Raw genomic sequence first — 12,808 nt, forward strand, 5'->3', positions numbered from 1 at the left:
AGGGATTTTTTTTCCTCAACAAAATGTCAAAAATCTTTCTCCCTTCCATTCTATCTTTCTAAGAAAGATTGACTTGAAGTCAGAATATCTAAAAACCCACTGTTTTAATCCCAAACAGTGAAGTGTGACACTGGGAAAAAGAGAGCTGAGATGATGGAAACCTTTTTTTCTTTTTGAACTGAACTGAGCACAGTCAGTCAGCCCCCACACACACACACACTGCAAAAGATGATACAATCTTTGGACTTAGTGTAACACAAAGAGTGTTTTGAATCGATCATTATAACCGACCGCTTTTTTTTTCTTGACTTCATAATGAGGCTTTTCGGGAAGCTGCTCTTTCGCTGCAGACAGAGGGGAGGAGACGGAGCCAGTTTCCCAGAGGTTTACTGACTCCCGACTTCAAAGGCTACGACAGTCACACTGTCACTGATGCTGGAGCTGCCAAAGCCTGACGGATAAGAAGTGTGTGTATGTGTGCGCCTGTTTGTGTTGGTGTGTGGGGAATTATACCTCGAGAATGCTGACGGGAAAGTGCCAGTGATGCTAAAGTATACAGTTAAAGACGTCACTAAGACTTTGTCACTCTTTGTTTTTCCACACACAAACGTAAAGGAATACGTATAGGAAAGGATTATACGTCGTAAACCAGGGAAGGTTAGTCATGAGATGGAAACAAGACAAGTGGTGGTTGGGGAAAAAAGCTTATTTTAATTTTACACATCTGCAGAATGTAAGAATTAATATTGTTGACCTTAAAATCTTTTTTCTAGCATTGAGATATGTTTATTTCAGGGGTGTCTAGTGGGCTGGACCTGCAAAATAAAAGCATAATAACCTATAAAGAACAAGAATCCCTTTATTTTACATTAAATGAGGTAACATATTATGAACAACCTCACATTTGAGCAAAAATAAGTGCAATTTCAACAATATTATTCCTTAAATATACCATTCACACATGTGCATTACCACTTACAGATGACAGTGGATCTACAAAGGGACAAAAAAATGTAGGCACGGGTATCTGGACGTGAAAAATGTACTAGTAGAATCTAATCATAATGTGACATTTTCACAAATTCATCCTGCAGACCAGATTGGACCCTCTGGTGGGCCGGTTCTGGTTTATTTTAAACATCATTTGTCCATGAATAGTTTGTGCAATTTGTGCATCTGTGTGGGTGAATTGTGTTGGGTTCAAATCCAATGAACAATTTGTACTGTGTGTGCGTGTTGCATACACGTGTGTTGCCGCATACAGATGTTAGGCATGGACGTGGAATATTTGGCAGAATACCGACAAGGATGACTGTGTGTCTGCCTCCCTCGTCTGCCAGGAGCTCAGTAACTCGGGCTGGAAAATGTGGGATCATAAGAGCTCACCGCCTCATTTTATATGGAAACACACTCACACACTCTGCCTCATTTATAGTATTTGCTGGCAGCTAATTATATGAAGAAAGACATCCACACACCTACTTGACATATAGCATTTATTGCCGTCTCAACTTTTATGGAAATATTCACACACACACAGACTTTCTGAGATATGCGCCAATGACACGTCCCTGCAGTTTGCGACATGCCGTCAGAACAAATGTATTTTGGATTTGAGGCAGATGAGGCCTTAGGTTTAGTCGGAGGGCCGTGCGCTACTCTTTTACTGCTTGTGTGTTTGTGTATGTACTTGTATTTGGACCTTGTCAGGACCAATAGTCCTCACGGAGACCACAACCTGCTCCTATTGAGGCATTTCTTAAAAAAGTCGTTACGTTTTGAATTGTGGCTAGGTTAAAGGAATACTTTTACCGATTTGCATTTAGCTTTGTATAACTAGAATAGGGCTAGTGTTTTGGAAAAATTGTGCTTCCCAAACTGAGGCTTGAAACCTCAACGCTAATTCCACACTTTTTAGACGCACACGCAGGGGGACGGGACCTCATTCTCAGAATGTAAACAGTGTCCGCCATCTTTGCTAACAGTTACGCTAACAGGACCAAGTGTCACTGGTGGGCATGTAACAAAGAAAAGAAGGAAGATATTTCCCAACTCAGGGGAAACAAGCAAAATTTTTCAAAAATACTACGCCTATGCTAATAATACAAAGCTAAATGCAAATTGGTGAAGTATTGCAGACTCTGGTACCCTTGTATACTCGCACGTCAGGGTCCCTGTAGTATCTGACTACCGCCATCGGGTGGTGGCACAAGTCTGGACGCTGGGAATATGACGTATTCCTACCAAAGAAGAAGAGAACGAGGCTACAGCTCCCTCGGACGCTTCGTGTTTCGAGCGGCTTACAGCTGAAAGGTCCATCGGGGTGTCAGCCTGTTTGAGGGTCACTAGGTCGAGGCTCAGATGACTATCCTTGACGACTAGTTCTTCTGTTGTGGAAATGTTTTTTCTGCTCCGTAAGCGAGGCTTAACACTCCAAATTCAGTTCAGCACCCAACACACTCTTTGCACTGTGTGCGGAAGTATACCAGGGCCTTTAGCCATTAACTGGTTATGGTTAAGGTTAGGGATGATGCTTTAGTTCAGGCTTTACAACTGTATTGAGCACAGTGCAGTGTCCTAAGAAGAATAGTAAATCTGTGTGTGTGTGTGTGTGCTGCACCGCTCCAGATATGGCAAGGCTAACAAGGCTGTTGGCCTTTTCTCTGACCTACCTTTCGCAGCCACATTCCTCAAAGCATCTCGTATTAAGTCACAGGAGAGATGATGATATCCAGTCTATGCTGCCTTTTCATTTGCACCTCACAGTTCTTCACAGAGCGTTGTGTAAGTAATTCCCCGCGCTGTGGTCTGAGCAGCAGCCGAGCTCACGGTGATGAATGATCAGATTTCATCTGTACGGCGAAAGGTTCACGTCAACTCTAATATGATAATTGCGAAAGCGGAAATTCGGATTAATTCTAAATTCTCCAGTTTCTCCACAAAATTCACAACGATAATTACCCTATAGAAGGATGTCAGTTGTTAGTAAACACTTTAAATGTCTGGATAACATCAATGCTTGCAATGCCATATGACTTGAACGCTGCATATAAATAAACTGTTACTAGGCTTTTAGTTCCTGGCTCAACACGGTCACTTACTGATGATCCTGTAATAGACTATAATTGACATCACTGTTGGCAGTCAGCATAACTGTGTGTGTGTGTGTGTGTGTGTGTGTGTGAGACTCGCCGGGGTATTGGTCAGTGTGTTAGTATGATAAACTGTGACAGTCGTCAGTGTGATGGACCAGGCTCACAGCCAGTTAGAGCCATGGTAACAACTCAGCGATGCCACTCTGCCTTTGAACTGCTGCTATAATGAGGGAATGAGCTTTTCTAAGCCAACCTGAGGGGTGTGTGTGTGTGTGTGTGTGCGCGCGCGCATGCACGCACGCATGCACACGGCACGGTGAGTCATACAAGCTGTGGCCGTCGTCTTTGTATTCTAAACATGCATGCTGGTCGTGTTATTTCTCTCAGGTGAGGGAAACAAACCAGGAGCAAAGTGAGTGTGTGTCGATGGGAGTGTGTGTGTGTGTGTGCGCGCATGTTGCCCCTGGGTGGATACTTTCCACATACACAGAATAGTATAACATGAGATCACTGTGTTCGTTCTACTTTGTAGATTTGGCCGACAAGACTGGGCGGCCTGTCAAGAAGTTAGTGTTAGTGTGTTAGTGCACTTGTGTGTGTGTGTGTAGTGACAGCAGAGACAGGTTGCCCCAGCTCTGTTAAGTCCTGGGTTGACATTATTGCAGTCTAATAAGCTGTACTCCAGTCCGCTCATGTAGTAAATCTTTGCCATTGTGCTGCCATATTACAAACAGATGTGCATGCAGACACACACACACACACACACACACACACACACACACACACACACACAGTGGATACACATAAATGTAGCCTGCAGCCATACTTGGAGACAGAAAAACATTCTGTGTCTCTCCTTCTCTTCTTATGTTTACTTTGAATCTGTGGTGAGGCCAAACCCAGTTTTCTAACCTGGCTCAACAATCAAGCTCTTTTTTTTTTTTTTAAGTCTTATTATATTATGTTCACTCTGCTTTCTTCTATTTATTTCCCCTCCGCCCTTTTCATTATCTCGTCTGATTCACCTGTTGGTTCTTGCTTTCCCTTCATAATATTTTCCTTCCTTGTTATTAATTAAACCAATCGCTAAGTTAGAGTTTGCAGATCTCAGGAAGTAGATAAAAAATGTCAAACCTTCGTTTTTAAACGACAGATGCAACAATGATGAACCAATTTCTGGTTTCTCAAGGCTCCATTTACATGTGTTTAGGTTTAAGACATTTGAAGATAACTCGTGTGTTACGTCGCCACTGAACATCTTATTTGTGTCGGAAATCTAACATTGGAAAGACCAGTTGTTTTGCGTGGTAAGTTACAGCTATTCTGTTGGCTAAATATTTAGAAACAAGCTTTACATAATGGTTTGATTCTATGGTGCAGTCGGGTTTCTTTTGTGCACCGCTTACTTAACAGCTTTAACGACTCAAAAAGAGCTGGTGGCCACATGTGCCTGAAATCTGAGAATGGCCCCCGACTGCTGCCAAGCTCTGTGTTCCTTTTGTTGTTGTTTGCTCTGTACGTTATGAGCGCATGTACAACCACGAGCTGTGCAATATTCCAAACGTTTTCACTGTGGCCGTGAAAGACGGCTGCTTTTCATTAGAGGAGTCTAGACCTTGGGCTTCAGCTGCAACATGGTCAGCTAAACCCACAGCCTAAGCCAGCGCCTGTGCGCTCTTGGCGCCATCAGATGAAATTAAATGTCAAGAAAAGAACGGACAAATCTTGAGTCTACAAAAGAGGAGAGGAGAGGAGAGTGGATTGGAGGAGAGATCTGTGTGAACCTGTTAAAAAAAAGGCAATTAACACCATTCCCACTGCCAGTGGTTGTTCTGTCCTTTTTCCGTACGCTTTATCCTTCCATGGACGTACTAGAAAGAAAACAACAACACCTTGGAGCTGAGTGATACTGTCATTAATATCTTTGACTTGGGTCCCTCTCTTAATTGAACTTTCAATGTATCCAAAACAAACACTGAGCGCAAAGGTTGTAAAAAGTTAGATTGTGTGTCGTAGCATTAGCTTCCATCCATCCATCCATCCATCCATCATCTACCACTTTATCCTCAATCTAGAGTGTCCAATTTGGTCTTGCATTCCCACTAAATCCAATTGCAGAGACTTCTGACTCGTGCATGTGCTCGTTTAGCACATTCCCACTTCTCATAAACGTGGTTTAAACTCCCGCGACCAGTGGAAATTGGGTGTAAGCGTTTATTATAACCGTGAGTGGAGGTGGCAGAGGGAAAGGAGGATATCTTTGGTTGAGGAGAAGTGAGTGATGGCCTCGAAGAAAATATGGACCCAGAAGGGTAAAGACGGCCCCTTCTCCGAGGATAAGGTTGTGTCTTGTGACGCACTCAGAGACACTGAGACCTGCATGCGTGCGCACACACACACGCATGTTCCCTGCATGAAAAAGGCAGCCGGACATTTGACCGTGAGCAGCGACACGGGTCACATGCACAAACACGACTCCAAGAATAGACCGTAAACACTAGGGAAGAAAATAATAACCCAGTAACAGAGGATGTGGCACGTGTGTGTGAGAGAGAGAGCGATTGTTGTTTTTAATTTTCCGTGTCCTTTCAGTTTAACACGTTCATTTGTAGAGATAACTGTTCTCATAAATGAACCATCCACTCACTTTAAGTAAGCCCGGCTTTCATCTGTCGCTGTAATGGATCCCATAAGCTGTTCAGTTCCTATTAAAGCTTTGAGTTGTGTCTTTACTGCTGTCCCCACTAATTTTCCTTTAGTGAGCTCGCTCACAGCGCCGGAGTTCAGTAAAACGGAGGAAGGAGAGTTGAGGGAGAGGTGAGAGAGAGTCCAAATTTATAGTCTTGTTTGTATGCTGGGTTGTAAATAACGGGCTTAAAGTGGCAGCTGGTCCCAAGTGTCGCGGTGGATCCTGCTGGAACTGTACTGTACATCACACTGAAAACAACAATAACTGTGCATCGCGTGGCTCTCAGTCAGGGTCTTTGAGGCAGACCAAATACACTCAGAGTAGGGATGAATTAGAGGACGTTTGGGATGATTTAACCATGTTGCTGTCCTGGGAAGCATCATAGAACTCTTAAATTAGAGGGTTGGTAGAGCCAATGGTCAGCATGAAGCAGCACTAATAGGTGTTTTGAGATTCAGTCTTGACATTCCTTCATGCAGTCTTCTCTGAGCTGCTACCTAAAGGTTTTAGCGATCAGGTCCACGTGGGAAAAATTTGTCAAATCCCATTATGTCCTGCCACATGTTGTTTAATTAAATGCCCAGGATGTCATTTCAGCCTATAATGGTCTCACAGGCAAAACAATAACAAAAGACGTTGTCATCTCATTTGGTTTCTCCGTGTATTTGTGCTTTATGTGGAGAGCTGAGATTAGTCGTAATTCATAAGTGACTAATACACTCAATAAAAAGGGAGAAAAAAAGTTAAAATACTGGCTAACCAGAAATACCAAATAATTCCGTCCTCAGGGTTTGTGCTGGAAGACACAGCCGATGCAGTAAAGTGGATGACATCATAGAAATGCGTCCAAAATTTCTATGAATTTACAGTGTTAATAACTCAGTGATGAAAACAGAACTAACCAGAATGTTAATGTTCATTTGCTTGAGCTGGTCCAACCGGGGTGAGATGTTGGGGCAGGAGAGAGGGAGAGATCGTGTGACTCCGCGATGGCGAACCTGCACGGCAAAGTCCGCATTTAGATGTGGTTTTTGGGGCGCCGCGTGCGTTCGTGCACATGGTGTCAAGATAAGGAGGGGGTGAGTCAGTGGCGGATCGGAACACGATGACTCTCCTCACTGTCGCCGTGACGATGGGTCATGGAGACAGGGGATTGCGGTTAGAAAACCTAATCTGCTCCTCATATGACCCTCTGATGGACAGGGACAGCAGTGCGCACACACACACACACACACACACACACAGACACATAGTCGCACAGATAGATGGCCCTCAGTCTCGTTAGTCTAGCTTCAGTGCTCCAGTCTAAACATGCTCTTATAAGGATTTCTGTTCAAATCTGGGGTTCTCGACTCTTTCTTTCATCATAAACAGATTGTCCTGCTGTCGTCTTGTCACTGCCCAGTGAGCACAAACATGCCTGAGGACACCAAATGTGTGGACATCTTATACGCTGTTATGGGAGTGAGAAGTGATGGTTTTTATATAGAAATACACCAGACTACTTTACCAGAGAAGACATTTATCCATCTAGCATTATAAACAACCCACCTATGTGTTATCTATACTTATTTTAAGGCTTCACGAACCAGCTGATTAATCACCTTTAGTGCACCTATGTGTGCGTTTCATGCCACACCTGCTCACTTAACACCCTTCAGCACACATCTAGACTTATCTGCTACCTCCCACATCACCTGTGGGCGAACAGATGGTGACATAGTTTTGTCAATTCACTGCTTGCATTTAAACTTAAGCACAATGTTGCTCATGATTCTGCATCGGCCGGTTGATTTTTTTGAGATGCTGCAGCTCCACGGCTGAGGCCTTGGTTTAGCTGGAACCCTTTCAGTTTAATTTGTAAAGAAGATTAAATGAATATTCAAGTTCACAATTTTGTCCGGCTGCATGCACTGCTTGATGGAAAAGATGCAACGCAGTGTGGCAAATCTTCACTCGTCTATGAATGTCACACTAACCAGCCTCAACCAAGGCGTTACATGTGAGGCCAGAAACAAATTAAATTAAGCTTCAAGTAGTCACCGCCGCAGCCAAGTTTATCTTTATCCTTATTAATCAGAATCAGAAAGGCCACAATTGAGGGCTTCAGAAAATCGTTTGATAAGTTATGGTTGGTATATTTACAGTATGCAAATGCTCTATTGTGGTCCATTAAAATGCTGAAACCTAAAATTAAGTGCTTTGAATTTGTCATTATGTTTCTTTGGATGGACACAGATGTGCTGCTACTTCATATGGTGCATAACCGGCTGCTCTCACTATCGACACATTGGAAAGACAGTACAGTCGTGCAAAATCAGATTAAAATCAGATTGGCTTTGCGTATTTTACAGTGGGCCTATCTGGGGCTCAGTGTGTCTGAGCAGCTGTAGGACGAGACCAATCTGGACTCGGGACTTTTAGTTTTAGCAAATTCTCAGTATTAAGGGATAATGAGGAGGGATCAAGAAAAGTAGCCTGAGCACACGTCCAGCCGGGGCCTCTGGCCTTCTGCCTGAAAGATGATGATATTTGTCTGTAATGGATGATGATGATGATGATGATGATGATGATTAGATTTGGGAAGTTTGTGAACTTTATTTCTTCATGTCTGTGTACTAGCTGCTCTCTGTGGAGACGAAGTAAATAAGGAATAAACTGTTGACTCACTGAATCCATGTCAGCTGTCTCTGCACATTACAATACATTTATTTGTGTGTCGTTCGTCGTCTGTGTGCGTTTCTATATGCATCTGTGTGTGTGTGTCTTGATTGGCATTAGCAGACTGCAACCAAAAGCAGGTCACAGTGAGCTTCCAGGCATGTGGGGGCGTGTGTGTGTTTATGCGTGCTTGTGTACACGTTGCCATGATTCATTTGTGATAGGATTAGTAATTGATTACCAACTATTTTTGATAATCAAATAATCAGTAGTAGAGCATTTCTAATAAAAACAAGTTCTGAATATCTTTAGTTTGTGGACAAAAAAAGGCAAATGTAAATGTAGTGCAGATGTATCTGTAGTTTTTTTAGCGGGCCGTACACTGAGAGGTGTAATGCTGCCCTCCACCGTCTGTGCTGCAGGTTTGAATATTTTAATGCCAATTTACATCATCATCATCCGTGACTTACACGGTTGAGGGTATTTTCTGCCTTTTACAGTTAAACAGTGGCGTGTGTGTGTGTGTGTGTGTGTGTGTGTGTGTGAGTGAGGTCACACACACTGAGTTTGTCAGCCTTATAAGGCCAAAGCCGTTTTGACTAGGAAACATTCGATAAGAAAAGATGTGAGTCAGTGTTTTGCTCCGACGCATGAAAACATCCTCTCCGCTGCCCACAGCACCATCCTCAAGGGATTGATTGTGTTTCTGTGAGTGAGTGTACATGCAGGTGTGTGTGTGTGTGTTTGTGTGCTCTGTAGTTACCGTGTTGTTCCTAATGAGGTGCTTTGCTAGTCACATTGCCCACTTTCCGGAGAGATTGTGGGGGGGAACAGCTGTTGCAGTGCCATAGGTGTGGAAGCTTTGAGGAGCCCTTGTGCTCGGTGTGTAACGTAGGAATGTGTGCCCAATTAAAGAAGAGAGAGAGAAACAATTAAGCAAAGAAAATAGAGAGAAAGACAAAACTAATGATGCTGATGAGTGTCCCTGTGGGGTACCACACGGATCAGTTTTGGAACCGTTGCTTTTTTAATCCCATTGGCACTGTCATCTGGATTGGCTTTGGTTTCGTGGTACGAAAAAGCAATGGAAAACAGATTAATAAACCTATGTCATAGCAACCATACTAAGACAAATCAAAGAGCTCTTGGTCCAGCAGTGCCTGTTCTTGGTTTACAGTGAAAATGCTTTCCCAGTGCCTTTTTATGAAACTTTCCCCCATGGGCCTGGACCTGCCTGCATGTGGCCTAGTCCTGTTCAACCCTGACGGACCTTTAAAGGTGTGGTATCATCGTTCTGGGGTGTGTTCGTTCGGCCAAGCCTGCAGACGTGGTTTTATCATGAGCAACTGTCTCTTTCTCTGTGTGTGTGTGTGTGTGTGTGTGTCTCTGTCTATAGAGGACAGTGATTTGTGCTCTCTGCAGCCTGGATCTCATTCAGGCAGTACGTTTGGCAGACATAATGAGACATCCCCCAAGTCTCTGCCTGCCACACACACTCACACAACCACACACACAGGTTTGTGCAGCTATTCCTCTGAAGACACCGCATTGACCTCTATAAATCTAAATAGCCTATGGTTATTTAGATGATCTATACTATAACCAGTTAATGCCTAACCTTAAACTAACCACAATTTAAATCTTGACAGCAAAACAGAGATTAGGTTTCCACGAGGACGACCGGTTCTGACAAGGTCAGAGAAGGTTTAGAGATACAGTACAAGTACACACACAGTTTATACTCTTTAAACTTATATCTGCCCATTTAAAATATGTCAAAAAGTGCTCGTCTTCCCTTGTTTTAGGAACCCTCTCCCATAGTACATGCACGATGGTGGATGGTTACTGTTAATCGTCTGCACAAAGATTAGCGCTCATGAACACACTTCAACATTCCCTAATATCTTCTCTTACGTATTTTAGCCCCCCTGCCTGTTTCTGGCTCTGGTACAGATGTCTGGTTTGCGGAGCTGCTCCCTGCTTCTTCTCTAAGTCACAGACCTGCCAGATCCTCCAAAAACGCCAGCTCTCCTCAAGATAGACTAATGGCCAGGTGCGTCTGGCCGCTGTGTTTTTATGTATCACATTTTGAACTTGTACGCTTTCGCGGACAACACAAAGAGGAACATATAGGAAAAGATGGATGAGAGAGAGAGAGAGAGAGAGAGGTCTTGAGTCATGAGGATGTTGTTTGTGTGATTGTCATTTCAGATTAAAAATGGATTGAAATGCTCGGCTGTGTCTGCCAAGTTCATCTTATTGCAAGTTTTTACATCTGCTCCCATAAGAGTGCACTTTTCTCCTCCTTCCTGTTTTAGACGTTCCGACTGCCAGCGAGGCCATCCTTCTTCCTTATTCCTCAGTCTGACTTTCTCTGCAGCTGCAGCTGACACACAAGGACCAATGTAATTGAAATGTGGCCCAGACTTGACAAGGACAGAGCTGTCTGCCAGAGTATCCATCCATCTGTCTGCAACGCTGTTCCCCTGCCAGCAAGGCGGCTCTCACTGATGCACAGCTCATAACCTGCTACAGAATAAGTTTGACTGTATATTCCAGAGAAAATGTGTAGTCTTTGTGTGTGTGTGTGTGTGTGCATGCATTCAAACAGGCACTTGCAGTTAGGGTAAATAATTAATGTGAAGATTACAGAAAGAAACAGAGAAGTAGGTCAGAGCTCCAGATATCAGACAGTTTTTGTATGCATTGTGTGTGTGTGTGTGTTTTTATTCCCTCAGAGGAGCGTTACGTTGTATAAAGTCTACTAATCCCTCTTTTGTCGCTTCTGTTGTCTCTCGCTAGGTAGGACAGAGCTGCTTCTCCCCATGCTCTCTCTATGGCATCTCTGTTCTCGCCATGTGATCTCAGTGGCAGCACAGTGTGTGTGTGTGTGCGTGTACCTCTTTAGTACCTTCTCTGGCATGAGCGATGACCTTATCAGGTCACCAGTAGTCCTCGTGGAGACCAGAACGTGGTCATAACAAGGCAGAATCTCGTTTCTGAGGAACTCGGTACATTTAGGGGTAACGTTTGAATAGTGGTTATGATAAGGTTAAGGGTAATGCTTTATTTAGGCAAATAAATGGCAGCCAATGCAGTGTCCCAAGATGAATAGCTGCACAAACCTCTGTGTGTGTGTGTGTGTGTGTGTGTGTGTGTGTGTGTGTGTGTGTGTGTGTGTGTGTGTGTGTGTGTGTGTGTGTGTGTGTGTGTGTGTGTGTGTGTGTGTCGTGGGAACACAACAAGAGGCCAGGGGGCCTCCCAGGGGAAGTGAGTCTTTGTGGCAAAGAGGGCCCAAATCATAACCCCAAACATCCCAGTGAAGTGGTGACAGGTCTATACTAGCCCGTTCACTGTATGCATGTGCACTCACACACACACACACATATATCCATATGCACATACTTTTAATGGTTGGATTGGACGTTGTGACAGAAGTGGCCTCCAGTGATTTAGAGCTTCCTGGTGAAGGTCAGGTTGAAGGCAAGACTTTTTTAGACTGGGTGCAAAAGAAAGAAGGGAGGGAAGGAGGGAGGGAGTGAGTGAGAGAGGGTCTGAGAGGATGGGTGACAAAAGGTCGTCACAAAGAACCTCATTTCGCCCCACAAAGAAACTCAAGAAACAGCCTCGACCAGTCTACCTCCACTTATCTCCCTCCATTCTGTCTCTAAGTTCTGAGTACAAAGGGAGCATTACCAACCTTCAAGATAAACAGGAAATGGAAGAAGCAGAGGATAAAGGCTACACGTGAGGATTTCCTTGCAAACTGCGTTGACAAACTCTGTAGTTAAGCTTCACTTATACTTCACCAAGGTTGACGTTATAGTTTTAGAAAGATTCTGTGTTCATGTCCCACAAAAGCCACCAATAGTTATACTTTATTTATTGTCCACATCTCTTTCAAAAATAAACCTACAGTTTCTTCAACATTGAAACCTGACACCTGCACACATTCTCATCTAATTTGCCCATAAAAATAAAATGTCCAGAGGAAAGAGAAAAACAAAACAAGCAGCGACTAAATAAGGAAAATACTTGAAAAATACTGTGTGTGTGTGTGTGTGTGCGCGCCCAGTAGTCAATCATCTCATTCTGTAACTCTGTTTGTGCCAGCGGGGCATGTGCAGGCATTCATGGGTGGGTGTATGCACGTGCTTGTGTGTGTGTTGTGTGTATTTGTGTGTGTGTGTGTGTGTGTGTGTGTGTCGGTTATTATAAACAGCAGCGGAGTTTGTTTACATGTTCAGTATCACTTTGGGAAGCTGTCTTTTTCTGAGATACATACACAGATAGATATAAATATATATATATATATATATATAGTATATTAAGTGCAGCGGGGAGAAAGAACTGTGTGTGGACA

Source organism: Solea senegalensis, linkage group LG16, assembly GCF_019176455.1.
Source record: "Solea senegalensis isolate Sse05_10M linkage group LG16, IFAPA_SoseM_1, whole genome shotgun sequence".
Classification (NCBI taxonomy): domain Eukaryota; kingdom Metazoa; phylum Chordata; class Actinopteri; order Pleuronectiformes; family Soleidae; genus Solea; species Solea senegalensis.